Here is a 19,772-nt window from a genome sequence, read left to right on the forward strand (position 1 = left end):
CATTGTGACCTCAGTAATAGGACCACAGCATTGCGACCTCAGCATTGTGACCTCAGCAATAGGACCTCAGAATTGTGACCTCAGCAATAGGACCTCAGCAATAGGACCTCAGCACTGTGACCTCAGCAATAGGAACTCAGCTTTGTGACCTCAGCCTTGTGAAATCAGCAATAGGACTTAAGCAATAGGACCTCAGCATTGTGACCTAAGAAATAGGACCTCAGCATTGTGATCTCAACATTGTGACCTCAGCAATAGGACCTCAGCATTTTGACCTCAGCAATAGGACCTCTGCAGTAGGACCTCAGCACTGTGACCTCAGCAATAGGAGCTCAGCAATAGGACCTCAGCTTTGTGACCTCAGCCTTGTGACTTCAGCAATAGGACCTCAGCAATAGGACCTCAGCATTGTGACCTCAGCATTGGGACCTCAGCATTGGGACCTCAGCATTGGGACCTCTGCATTTTGACCTCAGCAATAGGATCTCAGCCTTGTGTCCTCAGCAATAGGACCTCAGCATTGTGACCTCAGCACTGTAACCTCTGCAATGTAACCTCAGCATTGTGACCTCAGCATTGTGACCTCAGCATTGTGACCTCAGCAATTGGACCTCAGCAATTGGACCTCAGCAATAGGACCTCAGCATTGTGACCTCAGCATTGTGACCTCAGCATTAGTACCTCAGAATTGTGACCTCTGCATTGTGACCTCAGCAAAGGGACCTCAGCATTGTGACCACAGCAAAGGGACGTCAGCATTGTGACCTCACCAATAGAGCCTCAGCAATAGGGCCTCATCATTGTGACCTCAGCAATACGACCTCAGAAATAGGATCTCAGCATTAGGACATCAGCATTGTGACCTCAGCAATAGGACCTCAGAAATAGGACCTCAGCATTGTGACCTCCGCAATAGGACCTCAGCATTGTGACCTCCGCAATAGGACCTCCGCAATAGGACCTTAGCATTGTGATCTCAGCATTATGACGTCAGCAATAGGACCTCAGCAATAGTACATCAGCAATTGGACCTCAGCAATAGGACCTCAGCAATAGGACCTCAGCATTGTGACCTCAGCATTGTGATCTCAGCATTGTGACCTCAGCATTGTGACCTCAGCCATAGGACCTCAGAATTGTGACCTCTGCATTGTGACCTCAGCAACGGGACCTCAGCATTGCGACCTCAGCAATAGGACCTCAGCCTTGTGATTTCAGCAATAGCACCTCAGCGTTGTGACACCAGCATTGTGACCTCAGCAATAGGACCTCTGCATTGTGACCTCAGCAATAAAACCTCAGCAATAGGACATCAGCATTAGGACCTCAGCATTGTGACCTCAGCAATAGGACCTCAGCATTGTGACCTCAGCATTGTGACCTCAGCAATAGGACCTCAGCAATAGGACCTCAGCAATAGGACCTCAGCAATAGGACCTCAGCAATAGGACCTCAGCATTGTGAACTCAGCAATAGGACCTCAGCAATAGGACCTCAGCTATAGGACCTCAGCTATAGGACCTCAGCTATAGGACCTCAGCTATAGGACGTCAACATTGTGACATCAGCATTGTGACCTCAGCAATAGGACATCAGCAATAGGACCTCAGCATTGTGACCTCAGCAGTAGGACAGAAGCAATAGGACAGAAGCAATAGGACTTCAGCAATAGGACCTCAGCATTGAGAAGTCAACATTGTAAGATCAGCAATAGGACCTCAGCAATAGGACCTCAGCAATAGGACCTCAGCAATAGGACCTCAGCACTGTGACCTCAGCAATAGGACCTCAGCAGTATGACATCAGCAATAGGACCTCAGCAATAGGACCTTAGCAATAGGACCTCAGCAATAGGACCTTAGCAATAGGACCTCAGCAATACGACCTCAACATTGTGACCTCAGCAATAGGACATCAGCAATAGGACCTCAGCCATACGACCTCAGCAATAGGACCACAGCAATAGGACCTCAGCATTGTGACCTCAGCATTGTGACCTCAGCAATATGACCTCAGCATTGTGATCTCAGCATTGTGACCTCAGCAATAGGACCTCAGCAATAGGACCTCAGCAACAGAACGTCAGAACAGGACGTCAGCAATACGTCCTCAGCATTGTGACCTCAGCAATAGGACCTCAGCATTGTGACCGCAGTAATAGGACCTAAGCAATAGGACCTCAGCAATAGGACTTCAGCATTGTGACCTCAGCAATAGGACCTCAGCAATAGGACCTCAGCATTGTGACCTCAGCAATAGGACCTCAGCATTGTGACCTCTGCAATGTGACCTCAGCAATAGGACCTCAGCATTGTGACCTCAGCATTTTGACATCAGCATTGTGACATCAGCAATAGGACCTCAGCATTGTGACCTCAGCATTGTTATCTCAGCATTGTGACCTCAGCAATAGGACCTCAGCAATAGGACTTCAGCAATAGGACCTCAGCAATAGGACCTCAGCAATAGGACCTCAGCAATAGGACCTCAACATTGTGACCTCAGCAATAGGACCTCAGCATTGTGACCTCAGCAATAGTACGTCAGCAATAGGACGGCAGCAATAGGACCTCAGCATTGTGATCTAAGCATTGTGACCTCAGCATTGTGACCTCAGCAATAGGACCTCAGCAATAGGACCTCAGCAATAGGACCTCAGCAATAGGACCTCAGCAATAGGACCTCAGCAATACGACATCAACAAAAGGACCTAAGCAATAGGACCTCAGCAATAGGACCTCAACATTGTGACCTCAGCAATAGGACCTCAGCAATAGGACCTCAGCAATAGGACCTCAGCAATAGGACCTCAGCAATAGGACCTCAGCCTTGTGACCTCAGCCTTGTGACCTCAGCCTTGTGACCTCTGCAATAGGACCTCAGCAATAGGACCTCAGCAATAGGACCTCAGCAATAGGACCTCAGCATTGTGACCTCAGCAATAGGACCTCAGCAGTATGACATCAGCAATAGGACCTCAGCAATAGGACCTTAGCAATAGGACCTCAGCAATAGGACCTTAGCAATAGGACCTCAGCAATACGACCTCAACATTGTGACCTCAGCAATAGGACATCAGCAATAGGACCTCAGCCATACGACCTCAGCAATAGGACCTCAGCAATAGGACCACAGCAATAGGACCTCAGCATTGTGACCTCAGCATTGTGACCTCAGGAATAGGACCTCAGCATTGTGACCTCACCATTCTGACCTCAGCAATAGTACGTCAGCAATAGTACGTCAGCAATAGGACCTCAGCATTGTGACCTCAGCAATAGGACCTCAGAAATAGGACCTCAGCAACAGGACCTCAGCAACAGAATGTCAGAAGAGGACGTCAGCAATACGTCCTCAGCATTGTGACCTCAGCAATAGGACATCAGCATTGTGACCTCAGTAATACGACCTAAGCAATAGGACCTCAGCAATAGGACTTCAGCATTGTGACCTCAGCAATAGGACCTCAGCAATAGGACCTCAGCATTGTGACCTCAGCAATAGGACCTCAGCATTGTGACCTCTGCATTGTGACCTCAGCAATAGGACCTCAGCATTGTGACCTCAGCATTGTGACATCAGCAATAGGACCTCAGCATTGTGACCTCAGCATTGTGATCTCAGCATTGTGACCTCAGCAATAGGACCTCAGCAATAGGACTTCAGCAATAGGACCTCAGCAATAGGACCTCAGCATTGGGACCTCAGCAATAGGATCTCAGCATTGTGACCTCAGCATTGTGACCTCAGCAATAGGACCTCAGCATTGTGACCTCAGCATTGTGACCTCAGCATTTTGACCTCAGCAATAGGACCTCAGCAATAGGATCTCAGCCTTGTGTCCTCAGCAATAGGACCTCAGCATTGTGACCTCAGCATTGTGACCTCAGCAATGTAACCTCAGCATTGTGACCTAAGCATTGTGACCTCAGCATTGTGACCTCAGCAATAGGAACTCGGCAATTGGACCTCAGCAATTGGACCTCAGCATTGTGATCTCAGCATTGTGACCTCAGCCTTGTGACCTCAGCAATAGGACCTCAGCATTGTGACCTCAGCATTGTGACCTCAGCAATAGGACCTCATCAATAGCACCTCAGCAATAGGACCTCAGCAATAGGACCTCAGCATTGTGACCTCAGCAACAGGACCTCAGAATTGTGTCCTCAGCAATAGGACCTCAGCAATAGGACCTCAGCAATAGGACTTCAGCATTGTGACCTCAGCAATAGGACCTCAGCAATAGGACCTCAGCAATAGGACCAGAGCATTGTGACCTCAGCAATAGGACCTCAGCAATAGGACCTGAGCATTGTGACCTCAGCAATAGGACCTCAGCAATAGGACCTCATCATTGTGACCTCAGCAATACGACCTCAGAAATAGGACCTCAGAAATAGGACATCAGCATTGTGACATCAGCAATAGGACCTCAGCAATAGGACCTCAGCATGTTGACCTCCGCAATAGGACCTCCGCAATAGGACCTCAGCATTGTGACCTCAGCAATAGGACCTCAGCAATAGGACCTCAGCAATAGGACCTCAGCAATAGGACCTCAGCATTGTGACCTCAGCAATAGGACCTCAGCAATAGGACCTCAACATTGTGACCTCAGCAATAGGACCTCAGCATTGTGATCTCAGCATTGTGACCTCAGCAATAGGACCTCAGCAATAGGACCTCAGCATTGTGACCTCAGCAATAGGACCTCAGAATTGTGACCTCAGCAATAGGACCTCAGCAATAGGACCTCAGCATTGTGATCTCAGCATTGTGACCTCAGCAATAGGACCTCAGCAATAGGACTTCAGCAATAGGACCTCAGCAATAGGACCTCAGCATTGGGACCTCAGCAATAGGACCTCAGCATTGTGACCTCAGCATTGTGACCTCAGCAATAGGACCTCAGCAATAGGACCTCAGCATTGTGACCTCAGCATTGTGACCTCAGCAATAGGACCTCAGCAATAGGATCTCAGCCTTGTGTCCTCAGCAATAGGACCTCAGCATTGTGACCTCAGCATTGTGACCTCAGCAATGTAACCTCAGCATTGTGACCTAAGCATTGTGACCTCAGCATTGTGACCTCAGCAATAGGAACTCGGCAATTGGACCTCAGCAATTGGACCTCAGCATTGTGATCTCAGCATTGTGACCTCAGCCTTGTGACCTCAGCAATAGGACCTCAGCATTGTGACCTCAGCATTGTGACCTCAGCAATAGGACCTCATCAATAGCACCTCAGCAATAGGACCTCAGCAATAGGACCTCAGCATTGTGACCTCAGCAACAGGACCTCAGAATTGTGTCCTCAGCAATAGGACCTCAGCAATAGGACCTCAGCAATAGGACTTCAGCATTGTGACCTCAGCAATAGGACCTCAGCAATAGGACCTCAGCAATAGGACCAGAGCATTGTGACCTCAGCAATAGGACCTCAGCAATAGGACCTGAGCATTGTGACCTCAGCAATAGGACCTCAGCAATAGGACCTCATCATTGTGACCTCAGCAATACGACCTCAGAAATAGGACCTCAGCAATAGGACATCAGCATTGTGACATCAGCAATAGGACCTCAGCAATAGGACCTCAGCATTTTGACCTCCGCAATAGGACCTCCGCAATAGGACCTCAGCATTGTGACCTCAGCAATAGGACCTCAGCAATAGGACCTCAGCAATAGGACCTCAGCAATAGGACCTCAGCATTGTGACCTCAGCAATAGGACCTCAGCAATAGGACCTCAACATTGTGACCTCAGCAATAGGACCTCAGCATTGTGATCTCAGCATTGTGACCACAGCAATAGGACCTCAGCAATAGGACCTCAGCATTGTGACCTCAGCAATAGGACCTCAGAATTGTGACCTCAGCAATAGGACCTCAGCAATAGGACCTCAGCAATAGGACCTCAGCATTGTGACATCCGCAATAGGACCTCCGCAATAGGACCTCCGCAATAGGACCTCAGCATTGTGACCTCAGCAATAGGACCTCAGCAATAGGACCTCAGCAATAGGACCTCAGCAATAGGACCTCAGCATTGTGACTTCAGCAATAGGACCTCAGCAATAGGACCTCAGCATTGTGACCTCAGCAATAGGACCTCAGCAATAGGACCTCAGCATTGTGACCTCAGCAATAGGACCTCAGCAATAGGACCTCAGCAATAGGACCTCCGCAATAGGACCTCCGCAATAGGACCTTAGCATTGTGATCTCAGCATTATGACGTCAGCAATAGGACCTCAGCAATAGTACATCAGCAATTGGACCTCAGCAATAGGACCTCAGCAATAGGACCTCAGCATTGTGACCTCAGCATTGTGATCTCAGCATTGTGACCTCAGCATTGTGACCTCAGCCATAGGACCTCAGAATTGTGACCTCTGCATTGTGACCTCAGCAACGGGACCTCAGCATTGCGACCTCAGCAATAGGACCTCAGCCTTGTGATTTCAGCAATAGCACCTCAGCATTGTGACACCAGCATTGTGACCTCAGCAATAGGACCTCTGCATTGTGACCTCAGCAATAAAACCTCAGCAATAGGACATCAGCATTAGGACCTCAGCATTGTGACCTCAGCAATAGGACCTCAGCATTGTGACCTCAGCATTGTGACCTCAGCATTGTGAACTCAGCAATAGGACCTCAGCAATAGGACCTCAGCTATAGGACCTCAGCTATAGGACCTCAGCTATAGGACCTCAGCTATAGGACCTCAGCTATAGGACGTCAACATTGTGACATCAGCATTGTGACCTCAGCAATAGGACATCAGCAATAGGACCTCAGCATTGTGACCTCAGCAGTAGGACAGAAGCAATAGGACAGAAGCAATAGGACTTCAGCAATAGGACCTCAGCATTGAGAAGTCAACATTGTAAGATCAGCAATAGGACCTCAGCAATAGGACCTCAGCAATAGGACCTCAGCACTGTGACCTCAGCAATAGGACCTCAGCAGTATGACATCAGCAATAGGACCTCAGCAATAGGACCTTAGCAATAGGACCTCAGCAATAGGACCTTAGCAATAGGACCTCAGCAATACGACCTCAACATTGTGACCTCAGCAATAGGACATCAGCAATAGGACCTCAGCCATACGACCTCAGCAATAGGACCACAGCAATAGGACCTCAGCATTGTGACCTCAGCATTGTGACCTCAGGAATAGGACCTCAGCATTGTGACCTCAGCATTCTGACCTCAGCAATAGTACGTCAGCAATAGTACGTCAGCAATAGGACCTCAGCAATATGACCTCAGCATTGTGATCTCAGCATTGTGACCTCAGCAATAGGACCTCAGCAATAGGACCTCAGCAACAGAACGTCAGAACAGGACGTCAGCAATACGTCCTCAGCATTGTGACCTCAGCAATAGGACCTCAGCATTGTGACCTCAGTAATAGGACCTAAGCAATAGGACCTCAGCAATAGGACTTCAGCATTGTGACCTCAGCAATAGGACCTCAGCAATAGGACCTCAGCATTGTGACCTCAGCAATAGGACCTCAGCATTGTGACCTCTGCATTGTGACCTCAGCAATAGGACCTCAGCATTGTGACCTCAGCATTTTGACCTCAGCATTGTGACATCAGCAATAGGACCTCAGCATTGTGACCTCAGCATTGTTATCTCAGCATTGTGACCTCAGCAATAGGACCTCAGCAATAGGACTTCAGCAATAGGACCTCAGCAATAGGACCTCAGCAATAGGACCTCAGCAATAGGACCTCAGCAACAGGACCTCAACATTGTGACCTCAGCAATAGGACCTCAGCATTGTGACCTCAGCAATAGTACGTCAGCAATAGGACGGCAGCAATAGGACCTCAGCATTGTGATCTCAGCATTGTGACCTCAGCATTGTGACCTCAGCAATAGGACCTCAGCAATAGGACCTCAGCAATAGGACCTCTGCAATAGGACCTCAGCAATAGGACCTCAGCAATAGGACCTCAGCAATACGACATCAACAAAAGGACCTAAGCAATAGGACCTCAGCAATAGGACCTCAACATTGTGACCTCAGCAATAGGACCTCAGCAATAGGACCTCAGCAATAGGACCTCAGCAATAGGACCTCAGCAATAGGACCTCAGCCTTGTGACCTCAGCAATAGGACCTCAGCAATAGGACGTCAGCAATAGGACCTCAGCATTGTGACCTCAGCAATAGGACCTCAGCAGTATGACATCAGCAATAGGACCTCAGCAATAGGACCTTAGCAATAGGACCTCAGCAATAGGACCTTAGCAATAGGACCTCAGCAATACGACCTCAACATTGTGACCTCAGCAATAGGACATCAGCAATAGGACCTCAGCCATACGACCTCAGCAATAGGACCTCAGCAATAGGACCACAGCAATAGGACCTCAGCATTGTGACCTCAGCATTGTGACCTCAGGAATAGGACCTCAGCATTGTGACCTCACCATTCTGACCTCAGCAATAGTACGTCAGCAATAGTACGTCAGCAATAGGACCTCAGCAATATGACCTCAGCATTGTGACCTCAGCAATAGGACCTCAGAAATAGGACCTCAGCAACAGGACCTCAGCAACAGAATGTCAGAACAGGACGTCAGCAATACGTCCTCAGCATTGTGACCTCAGCAATAGGACCTCAGCATTGTGACCTCAGTAATACGACCTAAGCAATAGGACCTCAGCAATAGGACTTCAGCATTGTGACCTCAGCAATAGGACCTCAGCAATAGGACCTCAGCATTGTGACCTCAGCAATAGGACCTCAGCATTGTGACCTCTGCATTGTGACCTCAGCAATAGGACCTCAGCATTGTGACCTCAGCATTGTGACATCAGCAATAGGACCTCAGCATTGTGACCTCAGCATTGTGATCTCAGCATTGTGACCTCAGCAATAGGACCTCAGCAATAGGACTTCAGCAATAGGACCTCAGCAATAGGACCTCAGCATTGGGACCTCAGCAATAGGACCTCAGCATTGTGACCTCAGCATTGTGACCTCAGCAATAGGACCTCAGCAATAGGACCTCAGCAATAGGACCTCAGCATTGTGACCTCAGCATTGTGACCTCAGCATTTTGACCTCAGCAATAGGACCTCAGCAATAGGATCTCAGCCTTGTGTCCTCAGCAATAGGACCTCAGCATTGTGACCTCAGCATTGTGACCTCAGCAATGTAACCTCAGCATTGTGACCTAAGCATTGTGACCTCAGCATTGTGACCTCAGCAATAGGAACTCGGCAATTGGACCTCAGCAATTGGACCTCAGCATTGTGATCTCAGCATTGTGACCTCAGCCTTGTGACCTCAGCAATAGGACCTCAGCATTGTGACCTCAGCATTGTGACCTCAGCAATAGGACCTCATCAATAGCACCTCAGCAATAGGACCTCAGCAATAGGACCTCAGCATTGTGACCTCAGCAACAGGACCTCAGAATTGTGTCCTCAGCAATAGGACCTCAGCAATAGGACCTCAGCAATAGGACCTCAGCAATAGGACTTCAGCATTGTGACCTCAGCAATAGGACCTCAGCAATAGGACCTCAGCAATAGGACCAGAGCATTGTGACCTCAGCAATAGGACCTCAGCAATAGGACCTGAGCATTGTGACCTCAGCAATAGGACCTCAGCAATAGGACCTCATCATTGTGACCTCAGCAATACGACCTCAGAAATAGGACCTCAGAAATAGGACATCAGCATTGTGACATCAGCAATAGGACCTCAGCAATAGGACCTCAGCATGTTGACCTCCGCAATAGGACCTCCGCAATAGGACCTCAGCATTGTGACCTCAGCAATAGGACCTCAGCAATAGGACCTCAGCAATAGGACCTCAGCAATAGGACCTCAGCATTGTGACCTCAGCAATAGGACCTCAGCAATAGGACCTCAACATTGTGACCTCAGCAATAGGACCTCAGCATTGTGATCTCAGCATTGTGACCTCAGCAATAGGACCTCAGCAATAGGACCTCAGCATTGTGACCTCAGCAATAGGACCTCAGAATTGTGACCTCAGCAATAGGACCTCAGCAATAGGACCTCAGCATTGTGATCTCAGCATTGTGACCTCAGCAATAGGACCTCAGCAATAGGACTTCAGCAATAGGACCTCAGCAATAGGACCTCAGCATTGGGACCTCAGCAATAGGACCTCAGCATTGTGACCTCAGCATTGTGACCTCAGCAATAGGACCTCAGCAATAGGACCTCAGCATTGTGACCTCAGCATTGTGACCTCAGCAATAGGACCTCAGCAATAGGATCTCAGCCTTGTGTCCTCAGCAATAGGACCTCAGCATTGTGACCTCAGCATTGTGACCTCAGCAATGTAACCTCAGCATTGTGACCTAAGCATTGTGACCTCAGCATTGTGACCTCAGCAATAGGAACTCGGCAATTGGACCTCAGCAATTGGACCTCAGCATTGTGATCTCAGCATTGTGACCTCAGCCTTGTGACCTCAGCAATAGGACCTCAGCATTGTGACCTCAGCATTGTGACCTCAGCAATAGGACCTCATCAATAGCACCTCAGCAATAGGACCTCAGCAATAGGACCTCAGCATTGTGACCTCAGCAACAGGACCTCAGAATTGTGTCCTCAGCAATAGGACCTCAGCAATAGGACCTCAGCAATAGGACTTCAGCATTGTGACCTCAGCAATAGGACCTCAGCAATAGGACCTCAGCAATAGGACCAGAGCATTGTGACCTCAGCAATAGGACCTCAGCAATAGGACCTGAGCATTGTGACCTCAGCAATAGGACCTCAGCAATAGGACCTCATCATTGTGACCTCAGCAATACGACCTCAGAAATAGGACCTCAGCAATAGGACATCAGCATTGTGACATCAGCAATAGGACCTCAGCAATAGGACCTCAGCATTTTGACCTCCGCAATAGGACCTCCGCAATAGGACCTCAGCATTGTGACCTCAGCAATAGGACCTCAGCAATAGGACCTCAGCAATAGGACCTCAGCAATAGGACCTCAGCATTGTGACCTCAGCAATAGGACCTCAGCAATAGGACCTCAACATTGTGACCTCAGCAATAGGACCTCAGCATTGTGATCTCAGCATTGTGACCACAGCAATAGGACCTCAGCAATAGGACCTCAGCATTGTGACCTCAGCAATAGGACCTCAGAATTGTGACCTCAGCAATAGGACCTCAGCAATAGGACCTCAGCAATAGGACCTCAGCATTGTGACATCCGCAATAGGACCTCCGCAATAGGACCTCCGCAATAGGACCTCAGCATTGTGACCTCAGCAATAGGACCTCAGCAATAGGACCTCAGCAATAGGACCTCAGCAATAGGACCTCAGCATTGTGACTTCAGCAATAGGACCTCAGCAATAGGACCTCAGCATTGTGACCTCAGCAATAGGACCTCAGCAATAGGACCTCAGCATTGTGACCTCAGCAATAGGACCTCAGCAATAGGACCTCAGCAATAGGACCTCCGCAATAGGACCTCCGCAATAGGACCTTAGCATTGTGATCTCAGCATTATGACGTCAGCAATAGGACCTCAGCAATAGTACATCAGCAATTGGACCTCAGCAATAGGACCTCAGCAATAGGACCTCAGCATTGTGACCTCAGCATTGTGATCTCAGCATTGTGACCTCAGCATTGTGACCTCAGCCATAGGACCTCAGAATTGTGACCTCTGCATTGTGACCTCAGCAACGGGACCTCAGCATTGCGACCTCAGCAATAGGACCTCAGCCTTGTGATTTCAGCAATAGCACCTCAGCATTGTGACACCAGCATTGTGACCTCAGCAATAGGACCTCTGCATTGTGACCTCAGCAATAAAACCTCAGCAATAGGACATCAGCATTAGGACCTCAGCATTGTGACCTCAGCAATAGGACCTCAGCATTGTGACCTCAGCATTGTGACCTCAGCAATAGGACCTCAGCAATAGGACCTCAGCAATAGGACCTATGCAATAGGACCTCAGCAATAGGACCTCAGCATTGTGAACTCAGCAATAGGACCTCAGCAATAGGACCTCAGCTATAGGACCTCAGCTATAGGACCTCAGCTATAGGACCTCAGCTATAGGACGTCAACATTGTGACATCAGCATTGTGACCTCAGCAATAGGACATCAGCAATAGGACCTCAGCATTGTGACCTCAGCAGTAGGACAGAAGCAATAGGACAGAAGCAATAGGACTTCAGCAATAGGACCTCAGCATTGAGAAGTCAACATTGTAAGATCAGCAATAGGACCTCAGCAATAGGACCTCAGCAATAGGACCTCAGCACTGTGACCTCAGCAATAGGACCTCAGCAGTATGACATCAGCAATAGGACCTCAGCAATAGGACCTTAGCAATAGGACCTCAGCAATAGGACCTTAGCAATAGGACCTCAGCAATACGACCTCAACATTGTGACCTCAGCAATAGGACATCAGCAATAGGACCTCAGCCATACGACCTCAGCAATAGGACCACAGCAATAGGACCTCAGCATTGTGACCTCAGCATTGTGACCTCAGGAATAGGACCTCAGCATTGTGACCTCAGCATTCTGACCTCAGCAATAGTACGTCAGCAATAGTACGTCAGCAATAGGACCTCAGCAATATGACCTCAGCATTGTGATCTCAGCATTGTGACCTCAGCAATAGGACCTCAGCAATAGGACCTCAGCAATAGGACCTCAGCAACAGAACGTCAGAACAGGACGTCAGCAATACGTCCTCAGCATTGTGACCTCAGCAATAGGACCTCAGCATTGTGACCTCAGTAATAGGACCTAAGCAATAGGACCTCAGCAATAGGACTTCAGCATTGTGACCTCAGCAATAGGACCTCAGCAATAGGACCTCAGCATTGTGACCTCAGCAATAGGACCTCAGCATTGTGACCTCTGCATTGTGACCTCAGCAATAGGACCTCAGCATTGTGACCTCAGCATTTTGACCTCAGCATTGTGACATCAGCAATAGGACCTCAGCATTGTGACCTCAGCATTGTTATCTCAGCATTGTGACCTCAGCAATAGGACCTCAGCAATAGGACTTCAGCAATAGGACCTCAGCAATAGGACCTCAGCAATAGGACCTCAGCAATAGGACCTCAGCAACAGGACCTCAACATTGTGACCTCAGCAATAGGACCTCAGCATTGTGACCTCAGCAATAGTACGTCAGCAATAGGACGGCAGCAATAGGACCTCAGCATTGTGATCTCAGCATTGTGACCTCAGCATTGTGACCTCAGCAATAGGACCTCAGCAATAGGACCTCAGCAATAGGACCTCTGCAATAGGACCTCAGCAATAGGACCTCAGCAATAGGACCTCAGCAATACGACATCAACAAAAGGACCTAAGCAATAGGACCTCAGCAATAGGACCTCAACATTGTGACCTCAGCAATAGGACCTCAGCAATAGGACCTCAGCAATAGGACCTCAGCAATAGGACCTCAGCAATAGGACCTCAGCCTTGTGACCTCAGCAATAGGACCTCAGCAATAGGACGTCAGCAATAGGACCTCAGCATTGTGACCTCAGCAATAGGACCTCAGCAGTATGACATCAGCAATAGGACCTCAGCAATAGGACCTTAGCAATAGGACCTCAGCAATAGGACCTTAGCAATAGGACCTCAGCAATACGACCTCAACATTGTGACCTCAGCAATAGGACATCAGCAATAGGACCTCAGCCATACGACCTCAGCAATAGGACCTCAGCAATAGGACCACAGCAATAGGACCTCAGCATTGTGACCTCAGCATTGTGACCTCAGGAATAGGACCTCAGCATTGTGACCTCACCATTCTGACCTCAGCAATAGTACGTCAGCAATAGTACGTCAGCAATAGGACCTCAGCAATATGACCTCAGCATTGTGACCTCAGCAATAGGACCTCAGAAATAGGACCTCAGCAACAGGACCTCAGCAACAGAATGTCAGAACAGGACGTCAGCAATACGTCCTCAGCATTGTGACCTCAGCAATAGGACCTCAGCATTGTGACCTCAGTAATACGACCTAAGCAATAGGACCTCAGCAATAGGACTTCAGCATTGTGACCTCAGCAATAGGACCTCAGCAATAGGACCTCAGCATTGTGACCTCAGCAATAGGACCTCAGCATTGTGACCTCTGCATTGTGACCTCAGCAATAGGACCTCAGCATTGTGACCTCAGCATTGTGACATCAGCAATAGGACCTCAGCATTGTGACCTCAGCATTGTGATCTCAGCATTGTGACCTCAGCAATAGGACCTCAGCAATAGGACTTCAGCAATAGGACCTCAGCAATAGGACCTCAGCATTGGGACCTCAGCAATAGGACCTCAGCATTGTGACCTCAGCATTGTGACCTCAGCAATAGGACCTCAGCAATAGGACCTCAGCAATAGGACCTCAGCATTGTGACCTCAGCATTGTGACCTCAGCATTTTGACCTCAGCAATAGGACCTCAGCAATAGGATCTCAGCCTTGTGTCCTCAGCAATAGGACCTCAGCATTGTGACCTCAGCATTGTGACCTCAGCAATGTAACCTCAGCATTGTGACCTAAGCATTGTGACCTCAGCATTGTGACCTCAGCAATAGGAACTCGGCAATTGGACCTCAGCAATTGGACCTCAGCATTGTGACCTCAGCAATAGGAACTCGGCAATTGGACCTCAGCAATAGGACCTCAGCATTGTGACCTCAGCATTGTGACCTCAGCAACAGGACCTCAGCATTGTGACCTCAGCATTGTGACCTCAGCAATGTAACCTCAGCATTGTGACCTAAGCATTGTGACCTCAGCATTGTGACCTCAGCAATAGGAACTCGGCAATTGGACCTCAGCAATTGGACCTCAGCATTGTGACCTCAGCAATAGGAACTCGGCAATTGGACCTCAGCAATAGGACCTCAGCATTGTGACCTCAGCATTGTGACCTCAGCAATAGGACCTCAGCAATAGGACCTCAGCAATAGGACCTCAGCAATAGGACCTCAGCATTGTTACCTCAGCAATAGGACCTAAGCAATAGTAGCTCAGCAATCGACCTCAGCATTGTGACCTCAGTAATAGGACCAGAGCAATAGGACCTCAGCACTGTGACCACAGAAATCGGTCCTCAGCATTGTGACCTCAGCATTAGGACCTCAGGAATAGGACCTCAACAATAGGACCTCAGCAATAGGACCTCAGCCTTGTGACCTCAGCCTTGTGACCTCAGCAATAGGACCTCAGCATTAGGACCTCAGCATTAGGAACTCAGCATTAGGAACTCAGCATTAGGAACTCAGCAATAGGACCTCAGCATTGTGACCTCAGCATTGTTACCTCAGCAACAGGACCTCAGCATTGTGTCCTCAGCAATAGGACCTCAGCAATAGGACCTCAGCAATAGGACCTCAGCAATAGGACCTCAGCAATAGGACCTCAGCATTGTGACCTCAGCAATAGGACCTCAGCAATAGAACGTCAGCATTGTGACCTCAGCATTGTGACCTCAGCAATAGGACCTCAGCAATAGGACCTCAGCAATAGGACCTCAGCATTGTTACCTCAGCAATAGGACCTAAGCAATAGTAGCTCAGCAATCGACCTCAGCATTGTGACCTCAGTAATAGTACCAGAGCAATAGGACCTCAGCACTGTGACCACAGCAATAGGACCTCAGCATTGTGACCTCAGGATTGTGACCTCAGCATTGTGACCTCAGCAATAGGACCTCAGCACTGTGACCTCAGCAATAGGACCTCAGCAATAGGACCTCAGCAATAGGACCTCAGCACTGTGACCTCAGCATTAGGAGCTCAGCAACAGGAACTCAGCTTTGTGACCTCAGCCTTGTGACTTCAGCACTAGGACCTCAGCAATAGGACCTCAGCATTGTGACCTCAGCAATAGGACCTCAGCATTGTGATCTCAACATTGAGACCTCAGCATGGTGACCTCAGCAATAGGACCTCAGCATTGTGACCTCAGCAATAGTACCTCTGCAGTAGGACCTCAGCACTGTGACCTCAGCAATGGGAGCTCAGCAATAGGAACTCAGCTTTGTGACTTCAGCCTTGTGACTTCAGCAATAGGACCTCAGCAATAGGACCTCAGCATTGTGACCTAAGCATTGTGACCTCAGCAATAGGACCTCAGCATTGTGACCTCAGCAATAGGACCTCAGCAATAGGACCACAGCAATAGGACCTCAGTATTGTGACCTCAGCATTGTGACCTCAGCAATAGGCCCTCAGCAATAGGACCTCAGCATTGTGACCTCAGCAATAGGACCTCAGCAATAGGACCACAGCAATAGGACCTCAGTATTGTGACCTCAGCAATAGGACCTCAGTTATAGGACCTCAGCATTGTGACCTCAGCAATAGGACCTCAGTTATAGGACCTCAGCATTGTGACCTCAGTAATAGGACCACAGCATTGCGACCTCAGCATTGTGACCTCAGCAATAGGACCTCAGAATTGTGACCTCAGCAATAGTACCTCTGCAGTAGGACCTCAGCACTGTGACCTCAGCAATGGGAGCTCAGCAATAGGAACTCAGCTTTGTGACTTCAGCCTTGTGACTTCAGCAATAGGACCTCAGCAATAGGACCTCAGCATTGTGACCTAAGCATTGTGACCTCAGCAATAGGACCTCAGCATTGTGACCTCAGCAATAGGACCTCAGCAATAGGACCACAGCAATAGGACCTCAGTATTGTGACCTCAGCATTGTGACCTCAGCAATAGGCCCTCAGCAATAGGACCTCAGCATTGTGACCTCAGCAATAGGACCTCAGCAATAGGACCACAGCAATAGGACCTCAGTATTGTGACCTCAGCAATAGGACCTCAGTTATAGGACCTCAGCATTGTGACCTCAGCAATAGGACCTCAGTTATAGGACCTCAGCATTGTGACCTCAGTAATAGGACCACAGCATTGCGACCTCAGCATTGTGACCTCAGCAATAGGACCTCAGAATTGTGACCTCAGCAATAGGACCTCAGCAATAGGACCTCAGCACTGTGACCTCAGCAATAGGAGCTCAGCAATAGGAACTCAGCACTGTGACCTCAGCAATGGGAGCTCAGCAATAGGAACTCAGCTTTGTGACCTCAGCCTTTTGACATCAGCAATAGGACTTAAGCAATAGGACCTCAGCATTGTGACCTAAGAAATAGGACCTCAGCATTGTGATCTCAACATTGTGACCTCAGCAATAGGAACTCAGCATTTTGACCTCAGCAATAGGACCTCTGCAGTAGGACCTCAGCACTGTGACCTCAGCAATAGGAGCTCAGCAATAGGACCTCAGCTTTGTGACCTCAGCCTTGTGACTTCAGCAATAGGACCTCAGCAATAGGACCTCAGCATTGGGACCTCAGCATTGGGACCTCAGCATTGGGACCTCAGCAATTAGACCTCAGCAATTGGACCTCAGCAATAGGACCTCAGCATTGTGACCTAAGCAATAGGACCTCAGCATTGTGACCTAAGCAATAGGACCTCAGCATTGTGACCTCAGCATTGTGACCTCAGCAATACGACCTCAGAAATAGGTCCTCAGCAATAGGACATCAGCATTGTGACCTCAGCAATAGGACCTCAGCAATAGGACCTCAGCAATAGGACCTCAGCATTGTGACCTCAGCAATAGTACCTCTGCAGTAGGACCTCAGCACTGTGACCTCAGCAATAGGAACTCAGCTTTGTGACTTCAGCCTTGTGACTTCAGCAATAGGACCTCAGCAATAGGACCTCAGCATTGTGACCTCAGCAATAGGACCTCAGCAATAGGACCTCAGTATTGTGACCTCAGCTTTGTGACCTCAGCAATAGGACCTCAGCATTGTGAATTCAGCAATAGGATCTCAGCATTGTGACCTCAGCATTGTGACCTCAGCAATAGGACCTCAGCATTGTGACCTCAGCAATAGGACCTCAGCAATAAGACCTCAGCAATAGGACCTCAGCATTGTGATCTCAGCATTGTGACCTCAGCAATAGGACCTCAGCAATAGGATCTCAGCAATAGGACCTCAGCAATGAGACCTCAGCAATAGGACCTCAGCAATAGGACCTCAGCATTGTGACCTCAGCAATAGGACCTCAGGAATAGGACCTCAGCAATAGGACCTCAGCAATAGGACCTCAGCAATAGGACCTCAGCATTGTGACCTCAGCCTTGTGACCTCAGCAATAGGACCTCAGCATTAGGACCTCAGCATTAGGAACTCAGCAATAGGACCTCAGCATTGTGACCTCAGGAAGAGGACCTCAGCATTGTGTCCTCAGCAATAGGACCTCAGCAATAGGACCTCAGCAATAGGACCTCAGCATTGTGACCTCAGCAATAGAACGTCAGCATTGTGACCTCAGCATTGTGACCTCAGCAATAGGACCTCAGCAATAGGACCTCAGCAATAGGACCTCAGCATTGTTACCTCAGCAATAGGACCTAAGCAATAGTAGCTCAGCAATCGACCTCAGCATTGTGACCTCAGTAATAGTACCAGAGCAATAGGACCTCAGCACTGTAACCACAGCAATAGGACCTCAGCATTGTGACCTCAGGATTGTGACCTCAGCATTGTGACCTCAGCAATAGGACCTCAGCACTGTGACCTCAGCAATAGGACCTCAGCAATTGGACCTGAGCAATAGGACCTCAGCACTGTGACCTCAGCATTAGGAGCTCAGCAACAGGAACTCAGCTTTGTGATCTCAGCCTTGTGACTTCAGCACTAGGACCTCAGCAATAGGACCTCAGCATTGTGACCTCAGCAATAGGACCTCAGCATTGTGATCTCAACATTGAGACCTCAGCATGGTGACCTCAGCAATAGGACCTCAGCATTGTGACCTCAGCAATAGTACCTCTGCAGTAGGACCTCAGCACTGTGACCTCAGCAATGGGAGCTCAGCAATAGGAACTCAGCTTTGTGACTTCAGCCTTGTGACTTCAGCAATAGGACCTCAGCAATAGGACCTCAGCATTGTGACCTAAGCATTGTGACCTCAGCAATAGGACCTCAGCATTGTGACCTCAGCAATAGGACCTCAGCAATAGGACCACAGCAATAGGACCTCAGTATTGTGACCTCAGCATTGTGACCTCAGCAATAGGCCCTCAGCAATAGGACCTCAGCATTGTGACCTCAGCAATAGGACCTCAGCAATAGGACCACAGCAATAGGACCTCAGTATTGTGACCTCAGCAATAGGACCTCAGTATTGTGACCTCAGCAATAGGACCTCCGCAATAGGACCTCCACAATAGGACCTCCGCAATAGGACCTCCGCAATAGGACCTCCGCAATAGGACCTCAGCAATAAGACCTCAGCATTGTGATTTCAGCAATAGCACCTCAGCATTGTGACACTAGCATTGTGACCTCAGCAATAGGACCTAAGCATTGTGACCTCCGCAATAGGACCTCCGCAATAGGACCTCCGCAATAGGACCTCCGCAATAGGACCTCCGCAATAGGACCTCTGCAGTAGGACCTCAGCATTGTGACCTCAGCAATAGGACCTCAGCAAAAGGACCTCAGCATTGTGACCTCAGCAATAGGACCTCAGCCTTGTGACCTCAGCAATAGGACCTCAGCATTAGGACCTCAGCCTTGTGACCTCAGCATTGTGACCTCAGCAACAGGACCTCAGCATTGTGTCCTCAGGAATAGGACCTCAGCAATAGGACCTCAGCATTGTGACCTCAGCATTGTGACCTCAGCAATAGGACCTCAGTAATAGAACCTCA

This window comes from Anas platyrhynchos, chromosome 11 (assembly GCF_047663525.1).
Source record: "Anas platyrhynchos isolate ZD024472 breed Pekin duck chromosome 11, IASCAAS_PekinDuck_T2T, whole genome shotgun sequence".
NCBI classification, from domain to species: Eukaryota; Metazoa; Chordata; class Aves; order Anseriformes; family Anatidae; genus Anas; species Anas platyrhynchos.